The sequence below is a fragment of the Schistosoma mansoni genome, chromosome 1, assembly GCF_000237925.1.
Source record: "Schistosoma mansoni strain Puerto Rico chromosome 1, complete genome".
NCBI lineage: Eukaryota > Metazoa > Platyhelminthes > Trematoda > Strigeidida > Schistosomatidae > Schistosoma > Schistosoma mansoni.
In genome coordinates this window covers 31,055,431-31,078,497 of record NC_031495.1, presented here as the reverse complement: position 1 = coordinate 31,078,497, position 23,067 = coordinate 31,055,431, and the positions used below count along the sequence as shown (strand labels likewise).

At 30.1% G+C, this 23,067-nt stretch overlaps 1 non-coding gene across 1 annotated transcript; it reads right to left on the bottom strand.

The window, feature by feature from the left end:
• Nucleotides 1-959: 959 nt before the first annotated feature.
• On the bottom strand, nucleotides 960-1,026 carry Smp_tRNA_02233_Pseudo_TTG.1.1. The gene has a single exon. It is a non-coding gene (tRNA).
• Nucleotides 1,027-23,067: the final 22,041 nt, after the last annotated feature.

Here is a 23,067-nt window from a genome sequence, read left to right as displayed (position 1 = left end):
AACGGCCGTCCAGTGCTTCCAGGTTTTCCATGGTGGTCTAGCTTCAACCGACTCATGATTTTAACTAGAAAAAATACAAAAACATTTGTTATTTAGCTTCTTTATACGGTACTGTTCAAAAAGTGGCACATTTAACATTGTGTTTATAAGTAAGGTATTCAGACTAAATCTAGAATCCAAAGTTGTACATTATTGATAATGTACGTCGATAGCATTATGATGTGTGATGAATGTTTGTTATAGTCGTTGAATAAATTCTCTCAAGAATGAAACTACTCACAGTGTGGATATTAAAAGGTAGACAAGTGAAATATAAAGTGGTTCAAAATATACTATTTGTTCAAACTAATATGGTATCTAAAACACATAAATAAAGGTAGAATACGTACCTCATGGATTTAAAAAATGATATGTGTTATGTTAAACGAAAAGGGGTTTGTAAAAAGTACTTATTTGATATCGTTTGATTTAAAAACAAATGTTGACTGGGAATATTCAGTGATCATTTCATTTTCCTTGCGTATTATAAAGTGGTTTTTATTGTATACTTTATGGTTGGAATATAATCTAGGATATTTATAAAATTCACTGTCATATATTAAAAAAGCTTTTTTATTGCAGTCCTGCCATAAGCTTGCACAAGATTTACCGAAAGTTCTAACCAAACGAAAACAATCACTTATGCAAATAAATTAGTTACGGAATATCATGTTACTACTAGTGGTTTCTACTAATTAAGTAAATATCATTTATTATTAAGTTTAATTGACTGTGAGATTTAAACACACAGTCAGTGAAAAGGAATTAAAATAAGTTCAGAATGATTATTGGAGTTTTGTTAGTTTAATAGAAAAAATAGTTAGAAAAGATAGATGGTGGCTAGCAGTGGGATCCAGAATGCGCGTTTCGTCCTATTTGGGACTCGTCAACTGGATGTACCTGCATCTCAGAGTTGATGTTCACTCTAGGACTCGAACCCAGTATCTTTCGCTTCAAAAGCCATCACGTTATCCACTCAGCTACTGAGTCCCGTTAGTTACCTGCTTGTACAATGGGATGAAGTTTAAATTCACTTGATACTGTTTGTTTCAATCTTCCTATTGATGTTGAGGACTGCAATCGATCAATCTCTTGTTGGGAAGATTTAAGCAAACAATACCAAGTGAAAAAATAGATGTAAAAATTTGGATATCCTTAAAATTATGATAAAATTTCATGCTTGTTCACCATTTATATATATATTAGAATATTTTTACCAAATCATTTTGAAAGGTGCATAGTTTTTTGTTAATTGGCCTTTGAATCAATGTATGCTTGAATGTAGGAAGTGTAGATTAACCTAATCACTTAGAATATCAAGTAACTTGGTATTTTTGTCAAATTGTAAGTCAAAGAATTCCTAACATACCATATTTTCACGTGTTTATGTATGTTATTATTAGATCTATCCGAAGGAGTTTTATTTGTTTCGTTAACTTTGCTTAGCCTAACTACTTATAGTTTGCTTACAATGGAGAGTATATAACTGTCAACTATGAAATTACTAACCAAAAGGTGAATTCTTTCAAAATCGCAATAGCTGTAAACCATAAACAACTATACGCAAGATTTTTTTTTAGATTATATGTACAGACACACTTGAACATCTACATTTATGTAGGATGACAAATAGAAAGAATGTAGATTCAGTTTAATTACATGTGAAGATGGATAAGTGAAATTTCGAAAGGTTCTAGACAAAGAAATTTCGAACATAAATATTAGCAGCATGAGAAACGCTAAGTGTAGTGTCATAACCATATATACATAATTATGTAACTACATTATATTATTTTTAGACAAACTAAAAGACCAGACATAAAATTAATGATGAACATGAATAAAATATTTTCGGTAAATCAACATTATTCTCACACATATAGATCCTAATGATAGTTGTCAGATGCTGCATTAAGTTTTTATTTTATACTAACTGAAAACCTTATCAATAATAAAATGTTCAGTAAAAATATAATATAATAATAATATGGAGAAACTAAATATTGTGTATAAATGAATATTAAATAAAGCAACGGGCATGTTGAAATGAGAAATGTAGGGATTCTGAAGTAAAGACCAACCCTTAATGTGTCAACAGGAGTGTCTTACAATATCCGCTCAACAAAATATAGCTAGCAACTGATTCTTAAATTTGCAGCCTTTACTTTTATACATCTGTTTACATGTTTAGATAATAAAGTATGTGAGTGTACTTGGACTGACTTTAGGTATCATTATGACAAATACAATGTAAAACATTCACTTGCGTAATTTAACAATTAAATTACCGGATAAAGTTTTGCGATTTTCGAGATTCATAACTTAACGATGAGTATGAACACCTGTTCAATGTACATTGATGTGTCCCACTCAATTCATTGTTCAACCATGATCAGTAAAGTCGCGATTTGGTCGATATAAGATCAATCCTTATGTATTGTAGCCTGTTGACCACGACGTTTGGAGTTTACTGAATCTTTAATTCAGTTCTACAACACTCTGATGCCTTTGTAGTCCTCACACTTGCTCAAATTTCGTTTCTTTGGGATCTGTATGAGGTATCCTTCTCTTAGCTTGTTGTTATTTATCCTTCCTCCGTAATCTTCACGAACGGAACACGGAGCATCTATGCAGTTGCTCCTATGTTTTACTTCAGTGCTTCAGCTGATATGTTGTCGGGTCATTCTGCGTTTACCATTCCTGATTTGTCCGATGGCTATGCTAATTTATGTGACTGTTGGTGAAGTGACATCTTTAGGAAGGTCTGTAAGTGCTGCTTCAATATCTGGTGGGTTCATTGAGGCTAGACTATTCAAGAGTTTTTCGGAGTGTTCTACACATCCGTTCCTCTGTTATTGAATCTCAGTGAATAATTGAACTTGTTTGTTGTTGTTGACTGGTTGCTCTGATTTATTATGTTTTCTTTCTATTTTGTTTGTTGTGTTATATAGTTGTTTGATATTTGCTTCTGTTGGAGATATTTATGCTGTCATTGCTAGGTCTTCGACGTATTTCTGCATGTGGATTCTAATACTTTCACTCTCTCGTTAGCCTCTGTGCATTTACATATGTATATATTCATGTACTTTAGAGTAAAGTTTATTATTTAGCTTATGGTACTATTAGATTGGTGTAAGGAGGAATCAAAAACAAGATACCCAAATAGGAACAAAAATGTTGTTTAATAAATAAGTTTCCATAAGTGTAATGCGTTGTATGTGTGGAAAACATCCAAGCAGTTGAACATGAGGGTTAACGAACATAGACAGTGTTTGAAACATGTTCCTAAATTCTTAACAGATTTCAAGAAGCTTGAAATTAGACTAAAGATAGCACACAATCAATTTTAAAGAGAAATTACGTCAAACTGGTTTAGTTGCTCATGAACAAAGAACATCAGCTAAAGCTTTGTATATATGGGAAGCAGAACAATAGTAACAGAGGTGAATTGCACCATTGCAAAATCCTTGAAATCCACTACTTGAAGATTGGTATAAACAACAGTGGGGGCATTCTTGATCTTTAGGTTTTTGATTCACCTATGATTAGTATTAATCTAGTTCATTCTGATATCATAATTGATTGGATGAGTGATCTGTTTATGCACATACCTATGCTGGTTTATGTCTTTTCAGATCTATGGTAAACATGAACGATCGTTTTTCTTTTAATATGGATAAGACATTATTTACTCACTGTAATTTATTAACAACGGCACACAGACACATTCACTCATACATTTTGGTACGGCGAACATTTTTAATTAACAAATCGTCTGATGCCCTTATCATAAACAAAACAAACGTGACTGAACAAGGTTTGAGTGCAGTTTGTTATTTACACCTTATTTGTTTGATAATGTTCGTTTCGATTATATTCCCAGATGAAGACGTTTGGAGTAGACTTCAGAAAGAATCGCTGAAAATCTTTAAATTCCATTTGTTGAAATCATTCAAATACGATTTTTAAAATTTATTTCTTCTGTGTACATAGTTCCCAATTTCTGTCAAATCATTCGTTCAGATTTCAATGAATTTTCCCAGAAATTGTGTATATGTTGTCGAATATATCGTAGTATAACATCTCATATTCAATAAATTTCAAAATAACCGTAATTAGTATGTTTACTAATATGTCACTGGAGTGCCACATGTTCTGACTTTCCATGACATTCTGAGCAGAAAATTTCAAAGGTAAATTAACTTAAAATTCTTTTGTATACTTACTTAATTACCTACGTCTTTTACTCCCAATGGAGCATTGGCAGCGGACCAGCATTCTTCAACCCACTCTATCCTGGAACTTTCTTTCTAGTTCTATCCAACTTTTATTCATTCTTCTCATGTCTGTCTCCATTTCTCAGCGTAATGTGTTCTTCGGTTTTCCTCTGTTCCTTTGGCCTTCAGGACTCCATGTGAGAACTTGCCTTCTGACGCAGTTGGGTGATTTCCTCAATGTGTGTCCTATCCACTTCCTGATTTCTTTCTCCGCTGAAATCTGGTTCGTTCTCGCCCACAGTAGGTTGTTGCTCATAGTGTCTGGCCGACGGATCCGAAGTATCTTGCTTAGACAACTGTTAATAAACACCTTTCGTAGTTCATCAAGTTTCTGCCCCATACAGTAGAACCGTCTTGACATTTGCATTGAAAATTCTGATCCTGGTTTTGGTTGACAATTGTTTTGAGTTCCAGATGTTCTTCAGTTGTAAATATCGTTCTTTTGCTTTGCCGATCCGCGCCTTCACATCTGCATCAGATCCACCGTGTTCTTTGGTATAACAATTGTAAATTAAGTAGATTTAATGTAATATAATTATTTTACCCAGACCAAAAACAAATTCAGTCCATCTCAGAAAATCAATCAACTATAACTTAAACCTAATTCTCTTCTTTTTTTAAAAAAGGATCTCACGTGGTTGAAAAAACAGTAAGATTTAACGATTATTCTCATTTTATAGTTCAATATTATATATATTACATAGTAAATCAACAACTCCGTAATGCTTAAATTAATTTAGTTGTTAAGTTGAATTTGAAAGATATTTTTACACATTTAGTTATGGAGGAAACGTTAGAAAGATTTGGTTTTTTTTCATACCTTACTTAATGTAGATGGTTTATGTTTGGAAATCAGAACATTATTCTATGTCCAAAAAGCTTGAATCATTTAAATAAATGTTTCTATGTCCGATTTTCTTTTTTTATTTTTTTCTTCTATAACAACTTCATTGACATAATGTAATTGAAAAAAGAAGTAACAACCAAATTTGAAAAGATTCTCGTGATGCTAATAAATTTTAAAAATTATTTTTGTTATCAAAAGAACATTTAAAACTGACTTATTGTTCATCATGAGATATGATCATAATGTTCCACTAATAGGACCGAGATATTAGTAGCTCGGAGATGTATTTTTGAGAATGTTTCGTTTAGTTAAGGTAAATAACTAAAATGTGAAGATTATATTGTAGTTTTTGGATAATATTTTTATCGATTCTTACCTTAATTTTTTATATAGTTGAAATCATGAGTCAATCGACGCTAGATCACCATGGAAAACCTGAAAAAACTAGACGGCCTTTTTCGTCCTATTGTGGGACTACTCAGCAGTGCGCATACACGATCATGCTTCGCGAGATTCGAATCCAGGACCTACCAGTCTCGTGCGCGAGCACTTAACCGATAGACCACTGAGTCGGCATTCAACGGTGTCAATGTCTAACTTCAACAAATCCACGAAGTTGAGCGACCGTTCACCAATGTATTCAATGAGTTACTATCTCCCAATATATGTGGTTGATCTCCACTGGTTACTGCTTCTCACTAGAACTCCAGAAAATACCTCATGGAGCTAGTCTGTACGTTTTTTTTTACCAAGTTCAAGTAATTTTCACACTTTTTCAATTGTTTACAAATATTAAAATTATGATAATAGATTTTCAAGATAGAATAAAATTCGGTGCCATAAATTTCAAACTTTTAAGGCAATATAAGAGTGAAGTGGATTCTTACCAGGGAAAAATGCTTAAATCTATTTATTTAAAAATATAATCTAAATGAGAAATATTGGTCTAGGGTGAGATTATTTTCATGGTTGCTTATATATTGTATTGTTTCACTTGTTATGTTACCGAAATATTTGTTTGAAATTCTAATCCTTTTGATTAATATATATATATATATATATATATATATATATATATAAATATTGACACGTTGTGAGTTGCCGAAATAAGTAGGTTAGACGCTACATATTAAAAACACATATTGAATTTCCCAATAAGATGAAATTCAGTGAAGTATTTTTATTGCTATACTGCCTTGTTAAGCGATTATACACATTACCCAACAAGTTCCAAATATGTTCGCCACTTATACAAGTTAGTTGTTTGCATATTTATCTATCAATTTTAGTTACTTATAGATTATGTTTATTTGTCACTAAGTATAGAAAAAATGTTCGATCAACATTATTTGTGGGATTTTATTTATTTTTACTAAACACTTTAATGTTGCTATAATCTGGTAATCTTCATTGACTTGTGTAAGAAAAGCTACACGAAGAATTTGTTACGTAAATATCCGACAGTTATTGATTTAATTGATTACTAACTGGATTTAGAAGCATACAACGATGAACATTGATAACATAAATAATTATAATTCATTATTATTGTATGGTAGTAGCCCTGAGAGGGAAGAATCAAACAAAATAATATTTACAATCAACTGAAAGACAAACAAATACTACTTTTAAAGATGAAATGTATTTTATTAATTGAGATAAACAAAAACCGACTTGGTTATTCAGATTTCAGTTCTCACATTAAATAAACAATTGTAGCTGTCTTCTTTCCACATGCTCGTTAGAAATTCTGAGACAAGTCAAATACCTATGAATATATTTTAATCTCTTCTTGCAGCTATCTAATCAACTTTGTGCAATAAAAGATTTCTTTTTAACAGACAAGATTTAGAGAGCATTTTGTGACAGAAAGTTCTAGTGTAAAGCTGGTCCTGTCCACCACCTTTCGTTAGGTGATACAACTAATAATACCAACTAATCTCTTATTAAAAGTAGTTCAACGTTTCAGTAGATCAATTCTACCTCAAATTGTGAAGTTGTAATAACTCTAGGTGTAAATGATGTGGATTCAAATGTTGGGGTCGAAACAAGTTTCACCAGAATTGCCAACTAGGATTGATTAGGATGCACCGCTCCAAAGCTTTCTATCAAACAACTATGCAAACATCGATTTCGGAATACTTTAGTGCACAATCATTTAAATATATATATATACATATAAGTTTTGATCAGAAATGAAGTCTCTTCTGCTGAAAATGATCGGCATGTGATGACAATTTATGACTGAAGAGAAATTTAGACGCCCATAGAATACTGAATGCTTTCTGTTACTCTTCGTAATAGAATTTCTTTACGTAGAATAAAAACTAAAAGCTCGAAGGAGTTTAATTTATTAAATCATATTAAAAAAATGTGACGGCACTAAAATTGTAACGATTTTACATTAAGCAAACAATCCCTTGGTGAGTCAGAACTCATAACATTCGGGTATTTATATTACTTCTAAACCAATTAGATGGTAATCGTTGGTATACATTTTCAACTACAGTACATTCACATTGTGTATTTTATGAATTCTGTCGAAAGATAATTACAACTCACATACAAACACATCAACAAACCTATCTGCTTTTGAAGTATGTATACATTATGCGAATTCGTTGATCAAAATAACTGTGATAAAAGTTACTAAATTATAAAAAAATTGAACCTTAATATGATTAAAAAATGGTAAAAAATTAACAAAAACTCACTAACATTAACTGATCAAAACGTTTATCTTATACTTATTAAGTTTATTAAATATCAAAAGGTATTCAATTTCTAGGCATATTACGTAAGATAGAAGTAATAGAAAAATATGTTTCATATTCTTATAATTTAAAAAAAGGTAAATTTATAGTTGCCTTATTGACTCGAAGATCTATTTTAAAACGATTCTGGGAATATTCACCTTTGAAGAGGATCACATGTTAATAACTTGTTATTGATTTACAGCTAACAAGTTATCTGACTTTGTTTTATTTTCATTCTTTCTTTATCTTATTTTTGAGTAGTTATAGACGAATAAAATGTTTGGAAGTAAAGGTGTGATGATTTTGCTCACTTGTTTTATTTTTCACGGTCAGTTATTCAAGAGAAAAATGATTATGTAATAGACAGTTTAAAGTCAATAATAACTCTTTTGTAACAAGTGTATTTATTTGTTAAAACATTCTAGATTATGTGAATATAAGCAAGATGGGTTATTAATATACTTTTGAAGAGGTTAAAAAAATACTTAATCATGCATGTTTTTTTAAAAAAAGTGGGTTATTTCATGGAGCATTGAAAATTGTACTTAAATATTTTCACAGGCAAATATTATCGATTTCAATAGGACGAAACGGCCGTCCAGTGCTTCCAGGTTTTCCATGGTGGTCTAGATTCAATTGACTCATGATCTCAACTATTGAAATTACCAAAATATTCACAAAATCCCTTCAGATATTATCAAGTTGAGAATTGTCTGAAAAATGAAAGGATATGTGAAAAAAATCTTATAAGACCATAATTTTATGTAGCGTTCTTTGAAACTTCCTTTAATCGAGTTTTATTGTCTAACTGCAAAGTAAGATGATTGAATATTTTATTGCAAATTAGATGATTAATATGTAGTCAATTGCTCATTTAAAGACAGTGTAGGATATGACATGAACGTCCATTGGTTAACATAAGAAAAATAGGAAATCAATGCGATGACAGACATAGTAGATCAAACAGTTATCATTTGAACAAAAAACTAGACAGTAAAAAATAGATTTCAGGGATGTATTGATGTTCAAGGATGTAAATCATAAAGTCATATTATAATCAAGATAAGGATGGACTATTGAAAATTTATGTAGTTGACCAGCTTATTTTAAACAAAATTTATTGTTGTAGATTCTTCAAGAGCAAACATACCAATAAAGATCTAACAGAATACAGGAAATTATGAAATGTCTTTGTATGCTAAACAGTCGGTTTAATTAACTAGACATTTGAAAGACATAGAAATTAAAAATAATACATCTCAGTTTGTTTATAGATTAGTGTAGTTACCTAGAATAGATATTTATATTTAAACGTTGTTGCGGTGTTTATGATCATTACTATTTCATTATTCTCTTTGAATATCTATGCCTTTATGATCTATAAAGAACTCGCCTATATCAAAAGATATGATTTCAGGCAAACTTTTAAGTATTTTGATTAATTACCTATTTTTAATAAATTGAAAAATAAAGAGCAAGAGCCATAATTCCATTATGTCATAAAAAGTTAGACAGTAAGTTTCTTTTTTTTACAGTTTATCAACGTGAATACACATATCGCTTCGATATGTTTTCAGCTTTACGAGAAGAAAGTATATGAGATTAATACGGAATTCAATAGCAGATATTGTTTATGTGTAAGCAAACGTAGATACGTTGATAGCTTGTGTGATATTTCAATAATTTAGATTGTCTGATATTAGTTAACATGAATTGTGAATAACAAATAAGTATAGCTCATTTTACTTTTATTACGCTGATTTCAACACCGAAAGCTTTTGTCAGATTGTTTATGAAAGAAGCAACCTAATTTAAACAAACTAGAGACAAGTTTATGATTTATGTATTTTGGATTGACCATGATTTTATTGTAACCAACCAATAAATCTCAGCGAATTACAGTCAAATTTACATTCAGACGATACTGTTTTCTGAAGAGTTTAGCGTTTATAAGTAAAATGGTTCAAAACTAAAGGTTATCATTCATGAAATAATTTCAAATGAATAAATGACATTCATTCGTAAATATTTACCATTCGGCATAGTTTACAACTAGTTATTGATCTTCTGATTATATTCAGTATTCAAACAATATTTAGTGACATAAAACCACATTAGTATGATAAATAGTATTTCACAATATTTAATCTATTTTTGGTACAAAACAGAGTACGATAAGACAAATATTTATATGTATAGGTGTTTGACATTATTTGATGCTTTGAAATCAATACTTCGAAAGATAATTTACTCTAAATAATGAATGAAGCTACTTTCTAAGTGAAAGTATTTACAGATTATATGTTTGTATAGTGATTACTAATTCAAACATATTGTAATTTGGTTCAAAGCAAAAAGCCTTGAAAACAGTAGATAATGGTCATTCTTGAAGCGTGCAAATTTAAAAAAATGTTTAAAATCTCTAGAAATAATATATTTGTGAAGGTGAAAGCACAGTAATATCCGGTAGATTGAGTATATATCGGCATCTGTAAAACATGTAGCTTTTAAATGTTGAAACAATGATGAAGAGAACAAATTACTCTGAAAAATACCTTTCTTTCAGTGATTCCAGCAAAATTACTTTTTGTCAAATTGAAGAAGCTTTAAACCAATTTCCAGTTTAAAAAACGTATTTGCTTGATGTAAGAAAGCTTTGATAAGATAAAAAGCTACGTGTCGCTTATTATCTCCATTGACTAGGAAAGTGATATGCGCTACTTGGAAGAAAAAATCGACTGATTCCTCCGTAGAATGTTCCTAGGGAGATGTTTATACTGAATAAAACAAGCACTTCACTACTGAACAAAGATATAAATGCATCTGGTAAATATTTTATAAAGAGAGTGTAAATGTGACTGACTCTGTTTTATGCTCATGAATGATTTTCCTTTTTCAGACTAAATATAATTGATTGTACTAGGTGTTCGTTAATGATGTGACTCGATGAAGGGAGAAAAAGAAACAGCTAATGGGTAGATGAATGTTGTTTTTACTTTAAATGAATTGATTTTTATTAGTTTTATTCATATTATTGCTTAGTTAGATTTCGACTAACTTTAACTGAATATCATTTATCACTGATAGAAGACATACTACGTGAGCATAGTTACCAGATATCGTAAAACAATACAACTAACGAATTGCATCCCCTCTTCCTCCTAACACCAGTGACGACTTAAGATAATGTTGGAGAATCTCAGGCTTTCCTTTGATATTAAGACCAAGTGTACAAAATTTTAACTTGAGTCTATATATAGAATATAAAAACAACGTCAATGACTGGCAACTGTTTGAAGTTTAACATTATTGATTTCACACATAATTTGCTGAAATCTATTTTAGTTTTTGTCTTTAGAGATCAGCTTCTATAAGCTTTTCAACCAAAACGTAAGTAGACTGTGGTTGATATATCATAAAGGTCTTTGAAAAAAGTTCATCGAGATCATTAAATAATTTAAAGTAAAACTCAAACTGATATTAGCTCTACCATGGTTATTTAAATGAAAATGTTTCATTTCCTCATATGAAACAAAATATTAAGTCAGTATACAGCCATTTGCGTGATATCTCATTTGTAAATGTTTTAATTCAATTTCCTTTTTATCACTGATAAATTTAGAAACTTGTGTGAATCGATAAATAACTTTGTAGTTCCATTCGATTTTCGTCGGATGATTGGCGTAAAAGGTGGTATAGCGAAATTCTTTATGTACATATCAAAATAAGAAGAGTTGGAGGATACTGTCTATAGATATTATGTTTAATATATATTGACTATAACTGCTGAGGTTATTAAAAATTCTAATATCAATAATTAAGACCGATTATTTTTTCAGTAGAAAACGTACCAAGTACCAGGGCATTTGGGGGCATCAAGTATTATAAAACCAAATGTGCTTTTTTAAAAATATGTCGAATAATATCCCAATATATTTGTGTATATTTATTATTACCCAAATAAAGAAATACGAATTTCTGTTCTACTTTTGTGTATTTTTCAATTTCCACTTTAAAACAAAAACTGTAAAAAAATATTTAATTACTGTATCTTTACTTAAGCATGATTTAGCCATGAAATTTGAAAAAAAATTAATCAGTGCTTGATGAAGTACACTTAATTCATACAAACTGATGAAAGGCCTACAAGTGGATTATCTTAACAAATATTTAATAAATTTCTCCATTTTCACTTTGTTTTAAATAATAACCGATGAGTGTAATGAATTAGTTTCAAGAATTACAAATCATATTATATTAATATGAAATAGGTCACAATTAAAAAGTTTTCATTTCGGCATTTTCTAAACCACTTCAGTTGAGTTTTCTCGTACACTATAATATTTCATTGGTTTTTCGGGATGTTTATTATTAGTAAAGTATTTAAAATGTATTATTTTTGGAAATGAGGACCACAAACCGTGTTAGTGTTAGGTTCATTGTTGTTCATAAAACGAAATATGGTCACATTCATAATAATCATTGTCGAGGCAATGATCAAATGACTATTTTTGTTAAACAAATTACCAAGTTTACTTTTATTTTTGTTCTGATCTTCGTTAAATTGGTTCTGTAGATAAAAGAATACTAGATGATTAACTTCATACAAAACAAAGATCAATATTCCAGTGTATCCAGTTGTATTCTGTTATAGGAAAAAATTAATAAAGGCATCAAGTCATAATTTTATTATATAAATCATATTAAATTTCTGTAATTTACAAGTATTTTATTCTTTAAATATGTTTATTTTTTGTCTTGCATACCTGAGATACTAACGAACAACTACTCGTAATCTGCCAGCAGTATTTTTAACTTTTGGTAGATTCATCTTGAAAATTTGTGGTAGTCTATATATTTACAATGTAAATCATGTTTGAGAGAAACTGATTTTAAGTATTTTAAACTACTTATGAGAAAATCAGTATAAGCCAAAGAAGTATAATATGATACTAATATTCCAATGTTACCTAATATATTGCACGATAGTTTTTAAGATGTTAAGAATAGATTTAATCGAGTTGAAGGTGATTTGCAGTTTAGCAGTATATTTATTTTAAAGGTGAGTTGAAACATCCGATAATGTTACACTTTGGAACTCCAAACATAATTTCCTTCTGATTGAGATCATGAATCGATTGATGTTAGGCCGCCTGGAAGCATTGGAAGGCCGTTTCGTCCTAGATTGGAACTCCTAAGCAGTGCTCATCCACGAGGGGTTCGAACCAAGAACCTTCGGTATCGTGCGCGAACGCTTAACCTCTAGATCAATAAACCGGCATCTGACGGTGTTAATGTCAAGTGATTCCAGGTTTTAAATGGTGGTCTTACACCAATCGATTCATGATCTCAATCAAAAACTTAATCTTCACAACCCCATACTGATAATTTCCTTTGCAGAAAAGATTAATATTTTTCAAGAAATATTTTTTCATCAATAGAGAAGAATGTTTTGTGTAATAAATCTCAGGTAAGTCACTTCGATTTTCGAAAAAATTATTTTTTATAATAACAAGACGGTGAAATTATAATATTAATTTATTTTGAGTTAGGGTAGAGTTACTGATAAGTTTTTTATTTACATCCACAGTTGTTTATTTCTATGTTTTCAGATAAGTGACAAAAGCATCTTCGGTATTAACAAACCCAATGGTTCAGGATATAATAGGGTAAGAGATTTATTTTACACTTAGGTAGATTGACCCATTTAGTAGCCATAATGGATTATGAAAAATCCAGTTTCTTTCTCAATTTATCGAAGTGTTTTTAATTTTTGAATCAATTTTTACTCATTTTATGTAAATATTAAATCAGTTGTCGAAATTTCACAGGTCTGATGTTTGTTTGACTGATTTATTGAATATGTACCTAATGAATTCAGTCACTCACCATTTAGGTGGAGGAACTGTACTTTTAAATGCTGTTTTCTATGAAAATTTATTTAGTCCAACCCACAGGCATCATTGGGTATGCTTCTTGGATTTTCTACTTAACGTACTTTATAACTATGATCTAAAATAGTTCATAGACTGTAATCAATAGAAATATTTTAGTACCCTCCTGTATATTTTTGTGGTCTAATATCTGACTCCCATTGGATATTATGAATGTTATTGAAATATACATTTCGCCAAACATCGACTTAAAGCGCGTTAGTGGATAACAGAATCAAATAAGTCGAATGTGAGAATGGATTTTCGAATGATTTTATTTCGTACATTCATAAATCCAGACAAACGATCGGTGAAACGAAACGAAAGGAAATGATGTGCAGTGGAGAAGGCATGTAAACCAACTCGGTTTTATCAAGCGTTAATCACACAAAATACATTACAGGCATTTGATAAGCAAGAAGATCAATGTACACACATACTCTTACATAAAAATAGTTAAGGTTGACAAGTAAATAAATGACAAGGTCAGAACGTGACTCAAAAAGAATGAATAGATCGACTTGTCCGGAAGCTAGAATAGGATATGTGGATTTGACACAGTACTACAATATATTGAACTCTTGATCGAAAAGAATTTTAAAATAAAAATTAACCACATATTGGTTTTTTAATTCAGAAAATGTTTGGTTGAAATATTTATCTTCAGAACAAGTAAACAGATTATAATACCAAAAACCATAACATTTCATTTAAAGAGTATTTGGTAATTTTCATGTATTGTGTTGAAATTTTTTATTAACCATATTCACATACTTTTAGATGAGAACTAAGTAGTTTATTTCGATCAGTCTATTTTACTGCAAAAACGGTACTTAAACTGGTTGTGATGAGTGTAAGAAAAAATTGAAAAAGCCGGAAAATAATAAAGTAACTGAAAAACAAAAGGGTTGAAGGCAATATTACCAAGTTTTGATTTGATAATTTTAAATAACTTGAGTATTGGGTAGATTGTTATAAATAAATTAATATATTTGTAATATCCCAATGAGTAGAAAAATTAGAGTTTCTGACGTTTCGTGACTCAGCATAAGTCATTTCTTCAGAGAATACATAACCAACTCAAAATCATACCAAGTTTATATAATACAAATGAACAAAGCAAGAATATTAGTTGTGATCAATCAAAAGCAGGTCTGAACAAGTTAATGTCATGTCATTTCGGCCAAGGTGATTTATATGAGACATGTTTGTATATTTGTGTGTGTATGGTAAGGCATGAAACAATGTGACATTTGTTGTCAGAAAGGATAGAGTTTAATTTATATGTATGATAATAGTGTGGAATGTGAATAATATCAGACATGGTAGCTTGGATAGATAGTCCAAGTCCAATGTATAGTGATGCCTTCTTTTCTATTGATGGCAGTTGGATTAAGCATTATATGGAAAGCTTCAGCTTCTCTCCTTTCTTTGTAGATGGAAAAACCTTTTTGTAATATTTTAATGCTTTTGAAATCGATTTAGTGGTTGTTGAAAATGGAATGAACTGCTATTGTCGATTTAATTTAAACTCTATCCAGTTCTACAGGATTATTAGGTAGTTTTTTTCTGTACCTAATATGTTCTTTGGCTCGAGTCAAGATTTCGCGAGATGACTCTCCAATATAGAAAGCGTCACAATAGACTTATACTATTTTGTAGATACAGTTCTGTGTTGACATAAAGAGGAGTTTTTCTTTTAAGCGAACTAAAGTATTTCGAATTGTGTTCGTTGTTTCGTGATATACTTTCATGAAATACTTCGGAATTCTTCTGTTGTACTATGATGGTATTGAAATATGAAAATATATGATTAAAAATGTATACCTCCTTTTCGTTACCGTTTCATCATTGATCTACAGTTACGCTTTTTTTCAATAACTAACTGAACCAACTTTATTTTTATTTATTTATTTTATAGTTAGAATAAATTGAATTTAATCCGCTTTTAACATGAACACTAGCCTCAGCGATCAATGGTCTCAATAACTTAAAATTCTCTGATAACATATTAAGAAAATTCTAGATGATGAACTATTGCATAATTGCAAATAACCTTCGGTATTGACATTTTTGATGAGTTATTAATTGACAACAGACTCATTCGCGTTCGTTTTACGGACTCTGTACATTGCTGATATTCTTATCTTTATATATATATATAAATATATATATATATATATATCAAGCTGAAATATCAGTTTCTTGTTTGTAGAAAAATTATCGTAAGCCATAAGAAGTATGAATGCACCTTAGAAAATCAAAGTGATAAGTTTCTGACATTCTTTTAGGATTATTTATCTAACACGGCGACTTCAGAATGATGTGTGGTGACATGATTTTACTCTTAATAAGAAAAAGGTAAGAGTTTCAAAAAAAGTTGGTCTCCGGATTCAAAATTTAAACGTAGATTGATTATTTACTACATTATTAGTGTTTAGCTAATAATGATTACACTCGGTAACTAACTGAACTACTAGCTAATACTGATAAACCTTTATGGTTAAAGTATATTTAATTCTAATAAAACTCACAGCCAAGCTAAAATATATGTACTTTCTTTTAATAGTAGTTGGTGGACATACGCTAACAAACACATATGAAATATACTTTTGAAAATACAATGAGTTTCATACTAGTCAACAGTCAATATGATCTTAAATGCGTATTTCACTGCACATCTGTTACCTGATAAACACAAATTTTTAATAAACCGAAGTAATTTATACTTTATATTATATAAGTTGAGCACAATAAAGAAGCACTTACTTCAATGCAAATTATTATTTTCATGGAAGAGCAGTCCCTATTTAATTTATATCAGCTTGAAAATTATTCATCTGCAACTGACATATTCGTGAAAGAGAAATAACAACATTAGCTTTACTTGTGAATGGATAAATATTTTCAATAAGATTAATATATGCATATATATTCATTTAAGAACTGTTTGTGTTTCTATGTAAGTTGTCATTTATAAGATTTCTTTAGAATTTAGATTACATTATTGTACAGTCCTGTATTTAGAACAATAAACAAATAAACTCAAGTAATATAAACAATTGAAGATTCTTAAAAATCATACTTCAGCTTCGAAAAGAACCCATGAGATTGAGGCCAGCAGTGAATAATATTTATATCATTAAAAAGATAGGTGAGATAAAATAAATATAAGCTAACGTTAAATAATCGAATTTGGTACATTTGTATTCACGATTACGATTACTTTTGAACCAACTAATAATTGGAATTTGGGATTTGCAACTTCTAGACCCTGTAATTGAACGTTTAGACAGCTAATCATAGATTTCTGTGATTTTTGAAAGAGTAGTTACTTTTGAGCATTCTATCTCAAAATATCCAAATGCTGTTTGATCATTATATCATGTTATATAACATAGTGTGACACAGTATTACACGATCAATATAAATTAGACCAAACAATCGAAGACTCATCTATCTAAGTTAAAAATATAAATAGCGAAACGTATTAATTCATCAATAAAATTAACAATTATGGAATAAATGTAACAAAGATCGATTCTAGATAGCTGAAAGTGATTATCTTATATGATATATCAATGAAAATAAATGAGACTACTTTCAACTTCTCAACTAATTTAATTAGGGGCGTTGCCGGTTATATTTTCATTCATCAAAGGATAAACGTTTTAATCACAAAAGTATAATTGATTCATAAACAATATAATTTGTTTAATTGAAATAATTGGTTTAAGGAGAAAATTTGTCGCAAAAGAGATCAAAATTTAATTTTGCAAGTCACATTTTTATTAATTCATTTGTACTGGTTGTTTGAATATTACCCTTGATATTGCTACCCTTAACATCAAAGAGAAAATTCAAACATTTTTCCCGTTAAAAAGAACCAGTGATTATTTGTAATCAATAACTAAGTGGATAACATGTTAAGTGATTGAGATAAAGCATACTGGCTTCTAATTTAAATAGAAAAGCACACCTTACTTAAAAACATGTTTTTGATGTGTTGGTATCTATTTTTTGTTGAAGTGAAGAAGAACATTTTCAAGATCATAATATTAGTCTTATTAATTCTGCCTAATTCTTGATTGCATGAGTTGGAAGCATGAATTTCTGTCACTCTACAGATGTCTTAATTATATTAAAAACTGACCTTTCATACGTTTAACAGAGTTACGTAAAATTACAGTTAAAAATTAATTAAATCTCTTTTGTGCGTTTTTATACCGATAACCGACAGTTTTTCAGGTAATCGGCTAAATACATGTACATAAGTTTGTGAACTTCATAACTCGTAAGCATGACTTATTAGATGTTATAAAAGTAAAATGATGATACCTATTGGATTTGAAATAATACAGTCAGTAATCTTACTACTGAATAACCTGTATGTCTTTTTAATTGCTGCAAATCGATAAATTGTAGCTGGCAACCTTTAATATCTAAAACTGAACCTATAGAAATTACCTCAAACGTTTGAAGTTTGATGCCGATGCATATTTGTTATATGAAAATCTCTTTAATCTCAGTTTTCACAAGTAAATAGTTCACACAAACTAACTGTTATTTAATATCAGAAGGGGCTTTGTGGATATTATAGTTATTTCAATAGTTGAGATCATGAATCCATTGAAGCTAGACCACCATGAAAAACAGACGTTTAGCGCTTTCAGGTTTTCCATGGTGGTCTAGCTTCAATTGATTCATGATCTCAACTATTGAAAAAAACTGTTATTTGTTTGTTTTCAAGTTAAAAGAAAATCTCAATTTATTGGAAAATATCTTCATTATATATTGATGGATAAAGCCAGAATAACATTGTTCTCATAAATACATTTGAAAATAATCTATTTACTGTAAATTAATTGACCTAGATGTACAAGATCACTTAACATGTTTAACTGATTTCACAACTTGTTAAAAAGAATTCATTACGAAATTAGATTTTTGCATGACCTTAAATAAACATAACAGGTCATTAGTTTTTTTTAATTTATTTTCGAATGTTTAGTGAAATGTTCTTAGATTAAATAAACGTTTGAAATATCTATTATTCCTAACTTATTTGATCAGTAAGTATATTGATTCTGTTATAATACATAGTTATATTCGAGGCAGATTTCTTTATTAAGATTCGAAGGATTTTGTAGTTATCGATGGTTAAGAGTATATTTTACGACGGATGTGCCAATATCGAGAATCAATTGATTTCGGAAATGTTATACAATGGGAACTAATTCACTAGATATGTTTGTTTAAGAAAATTGACATTCTGTTTTCGATCTTTTTGAAAGTCATTAGTGAATACAGATGTAGCTTTTTAAAATTGAATGAAAAGAAGAATAGATAAGGTAGTTAGAATAACCCTAAGAATTTGAATTCATTTTTTGCTCAATAAGGATATTTAATATAGATCAAAAGTATTTTGCTTATTATCCATTTTCCGACTTAATTTTATAGAAATATAACCTTATATTCATTATTACTTAATATTTTCTTATTCTTTCACATATTCATAAGAAGTCGTACGGGGAATTGGCTGAAAAAGTTAAAAAGATTTAGCCATGAGGCGATGATATGAGAAAGTTATGCGGGATATCGTTGTCTATTATAACTTGTTCACTTCACCAGCTAATCCGTTATTCGGTGATCATTAGTAAAGTGATTTTATTAATAGCTTCTCACAAACATTAACAAGTCGAAGTAACAACGTATTATTTTGCTTCCAATTACTATTTACAAAGCAAAAGTTATAGTTTAACACATTAAATACTCCGTCGTTTTCATCTTGAGATGAAGAACAAGATTTTCTTTCTGTATTTTTTGAAGGATTCTAAGCACCGTACAGAGGTTGAAGTGAATAACTTTCCAAATAATAAAAGTCCTTAATTTTGTAGTATCAAGTAAAAGTTGTCCTCTGGATCCTGATTAAATCGTCTATATATTACATTTTAACCAATATATTTTCACTGTTTAAATAGTTCGAACTAAAATATATATATGAAAATATTTATATCCCTTTAACTGAAAACAGTCTAAAGACAGAACTTTGATTTTTCTCAGTATCAATCTTCGAATATATTTAACTGTTTTAAATGATCACACCAATGTTATTCTAACGCTTTTTAATTAAATAGATCTGATATATTTTACGCAAATGAAGTTGATAATGGTGAATAAATACTTTGAATTATAACAAATATTATTGAACAAACTATAGCAACCATCCTACAATCAATTTTGATTATGGTTAATTTTGGTTAAGCCCTTTATATTAACTTACTTAACAGACATCGTCATTTGGATAATAATGGTATATTCCTTTGCATATTCTTTGTACTGTTATGACCACTAGAGCACATGACACTCTAGCCAAAATGTTGATTGCTTAAGTATCATTCGATGACTCATACTCCTCCCCACATGTGATGCACACAAATCCTATTATCAGATTTTCTTTTGTTTTGCTGTGCCTTTATTAAATTTGACTATAAATTGCATTTGTAATTGCTGTTTGCTGCTCGCTCGCTGATATTCGCTCATGTGCCTGTAAATTTCTGGCCTGAGTTTTTTGACAATAAGCTGTAGTTGCTGCTTCTCTATGCCTTCTCATTTTACGCACCGTTGAGATTGGTATTACAACGGTTATCAAGGTGAATGATTAACGAAGCACAACAATACAAAACTGTTTACGAACTGTTTGTAAATGGAGAAAAAAAATTTTGCTTTCAAAATATTTAAAATAGTATGGATCCAGAAAAGGAACTAAAATTAGCCGACTAAAAACATACACAATTAATTTTCCTGTTATAACTTTCAATAAAACCTATGGTCTATACATCCGTTACTAATTTAATATTTTATTTGAATAAATTATTTTGTCCGTAATTGAGAATAGGAATCAGTATTCACTGTAGCGTGATATTTTGTACCTCATAGATAGATTGACTAGGAATCATGTAACAAAGTTTCACAGCAGAAAGGATTGTTTGTAAGAAAATAAGGCTGAAAATGACCTTCTGTAGTTTAGACCAGTAAACACACTACTACAACATTTGTAGCATTCAGTCATAGCGGTACTCGATTCGAGTCACGGAGTGAACATCGACTCTGAGATGCAGGTACATCCAGCTGATGAGTCTCAAATGGGTTGAACGTGCATCCTGGATTCTACTGTTAGCCACTATCCATCTTTGTTTATAATGCCATTTCTGTTTTGTTTTTGGTGTTAACCTCCATCTATTGATCAATTTGAAATTTGATCACTTGTCTGAATGACCGCAAATAAATAGTGTTATGGTAACATCTATTACAATACTGGATAATACAGATCTAGTCGCATATGAAATATCACTTCCATAAATATCGTAAGCTTTTCTTGAGTCCCCCATCTAGACTGTAATACGGATACATGTATTTTGGCTAAATTTAATTTCAATAAAAATATCAACTAAGCTTTATGAAATCACTAATTTATAATTTTTGTTGCTGTGTTAGTTACATTTAAAACTCACTTACAATGTGTTTCAAAACATTTTCAATAAGATAATGAGTTTTTGTTTCAGACTACACTAGTAGTATGTTGAAAATTTTATAATCAGTTAATGCACTCCATAGAATTAACACTAAATTTTTTGGCGAGACTAAACTTTATGGACGGGCCAATCAGAAGCTTTTGTTGGTTTTCAAGGTCACGGCGCAAAGTTCGGTACCTAATGCTTACGTACGGTCGGTTTACAACGGATTTTAGGGAAGACGTAATAATTCAGCGTCTACAAGAGAAGTCATCATAAGATTTTGGCGCGAAATTCAATTATCCATTTGGATAAATAAAGTTTTGGCATTATAGCTGATGTCAGTTCGTGATGAAAACCCTAAGTATAATTCCTAGCCTTAACCATGAACTGTAAATCATAATTTGAATTCTTCACACAGGTTTATAACCCTCATTTAGTCTCAGTTATTATGATGACACTCTCAGGGTCACTCTAGCGTCGCTCAAAGGTCGTCCATAAATTATAGTCTCACCAATTTTTTTTAAATAGTTGAATGAAAACACATTATTGTTGATACTTTTTAATAAACATTCGATAAAATGATAATAATATCTATACAATTGTTTATATTCATGTCAAATGAGAAAAATATAGTTAATTCAGCGATACTGATAGAATTACTTATAGAATTTTATTTAATACAAAGTGTATTAAAAAAGGTATTAGTGACTGGCTTCAAGGGGCATTTCCTGGAGTTCTAGTGAGAAGCGGTGATCAGTAGAGTTCAATCGGGTCTGTTGTGAGATAGTAACCCACTGAAGACAATGGTGGATGTGTCGCTTAACTTCGTGGATCGGTTGAAGTTAGGCATTAACACCGTTGGATGCCGGATCAGTGGTCTAGAGGTTAAGCGCTTGCGGGGTCGTGTATGCGCACTGCTGAGGAGTCCAACAATGGGATGAAACGGCCGTCAAGTTCTTCGAGGTTTTCCATGATGGTCTAGCTTCAATTGACTCATGGCCTCCACTATTGAAAATTATTTTCGTTGATAAAAATTTGGTTAGACATATTTTACTAAATGAAAACTTTTCATCATCAATTGTACTTTTTCTAAAATTATTTTTTACTTTATTTAATAATATGAAGTAATTTGATGCTTTATTTTTGCACTTCAGAAATCTTATACGAATTTAGGTAGATTAAAACAAAGTTACGAGAAAATATAGTAAATAGAGAATCCCTTTATTAATATGTATGTTACATCTTATATATGTAAATTTATATCTGCTACCTTCCTACATAAAATTGGTATGATATTGGATTCTGTGCTACACTTATGTTAATTCGTTAACTGTTATAATTCAAAGTTATCCAATCCCAGACAATTTAAATAAACTTGAAAATTCCTCAGATTCGATCTATACTTATGGTACTGAAATGAATTAGGCAAAGAGTTGGACATATCTTTTGTACTTTGACATTTAGAAAATAAACTAATACAGTATACTTTTATGAGACAATCTCATGAAATAGTTTTATTCTTGATCATGATGGTTATTGGACATATTCCTACACTTAAAAGTTGTTTATATCGTAGAATGAATTAAGTTATTTTAACATTAAGAATCGGAGAGACGTATGGCTTTTGTATGTCACTCTTCAGAAGTGCGCTTCTAATGCATCGATATGAATAAAACCAAGAACATTAAGCACTTACTG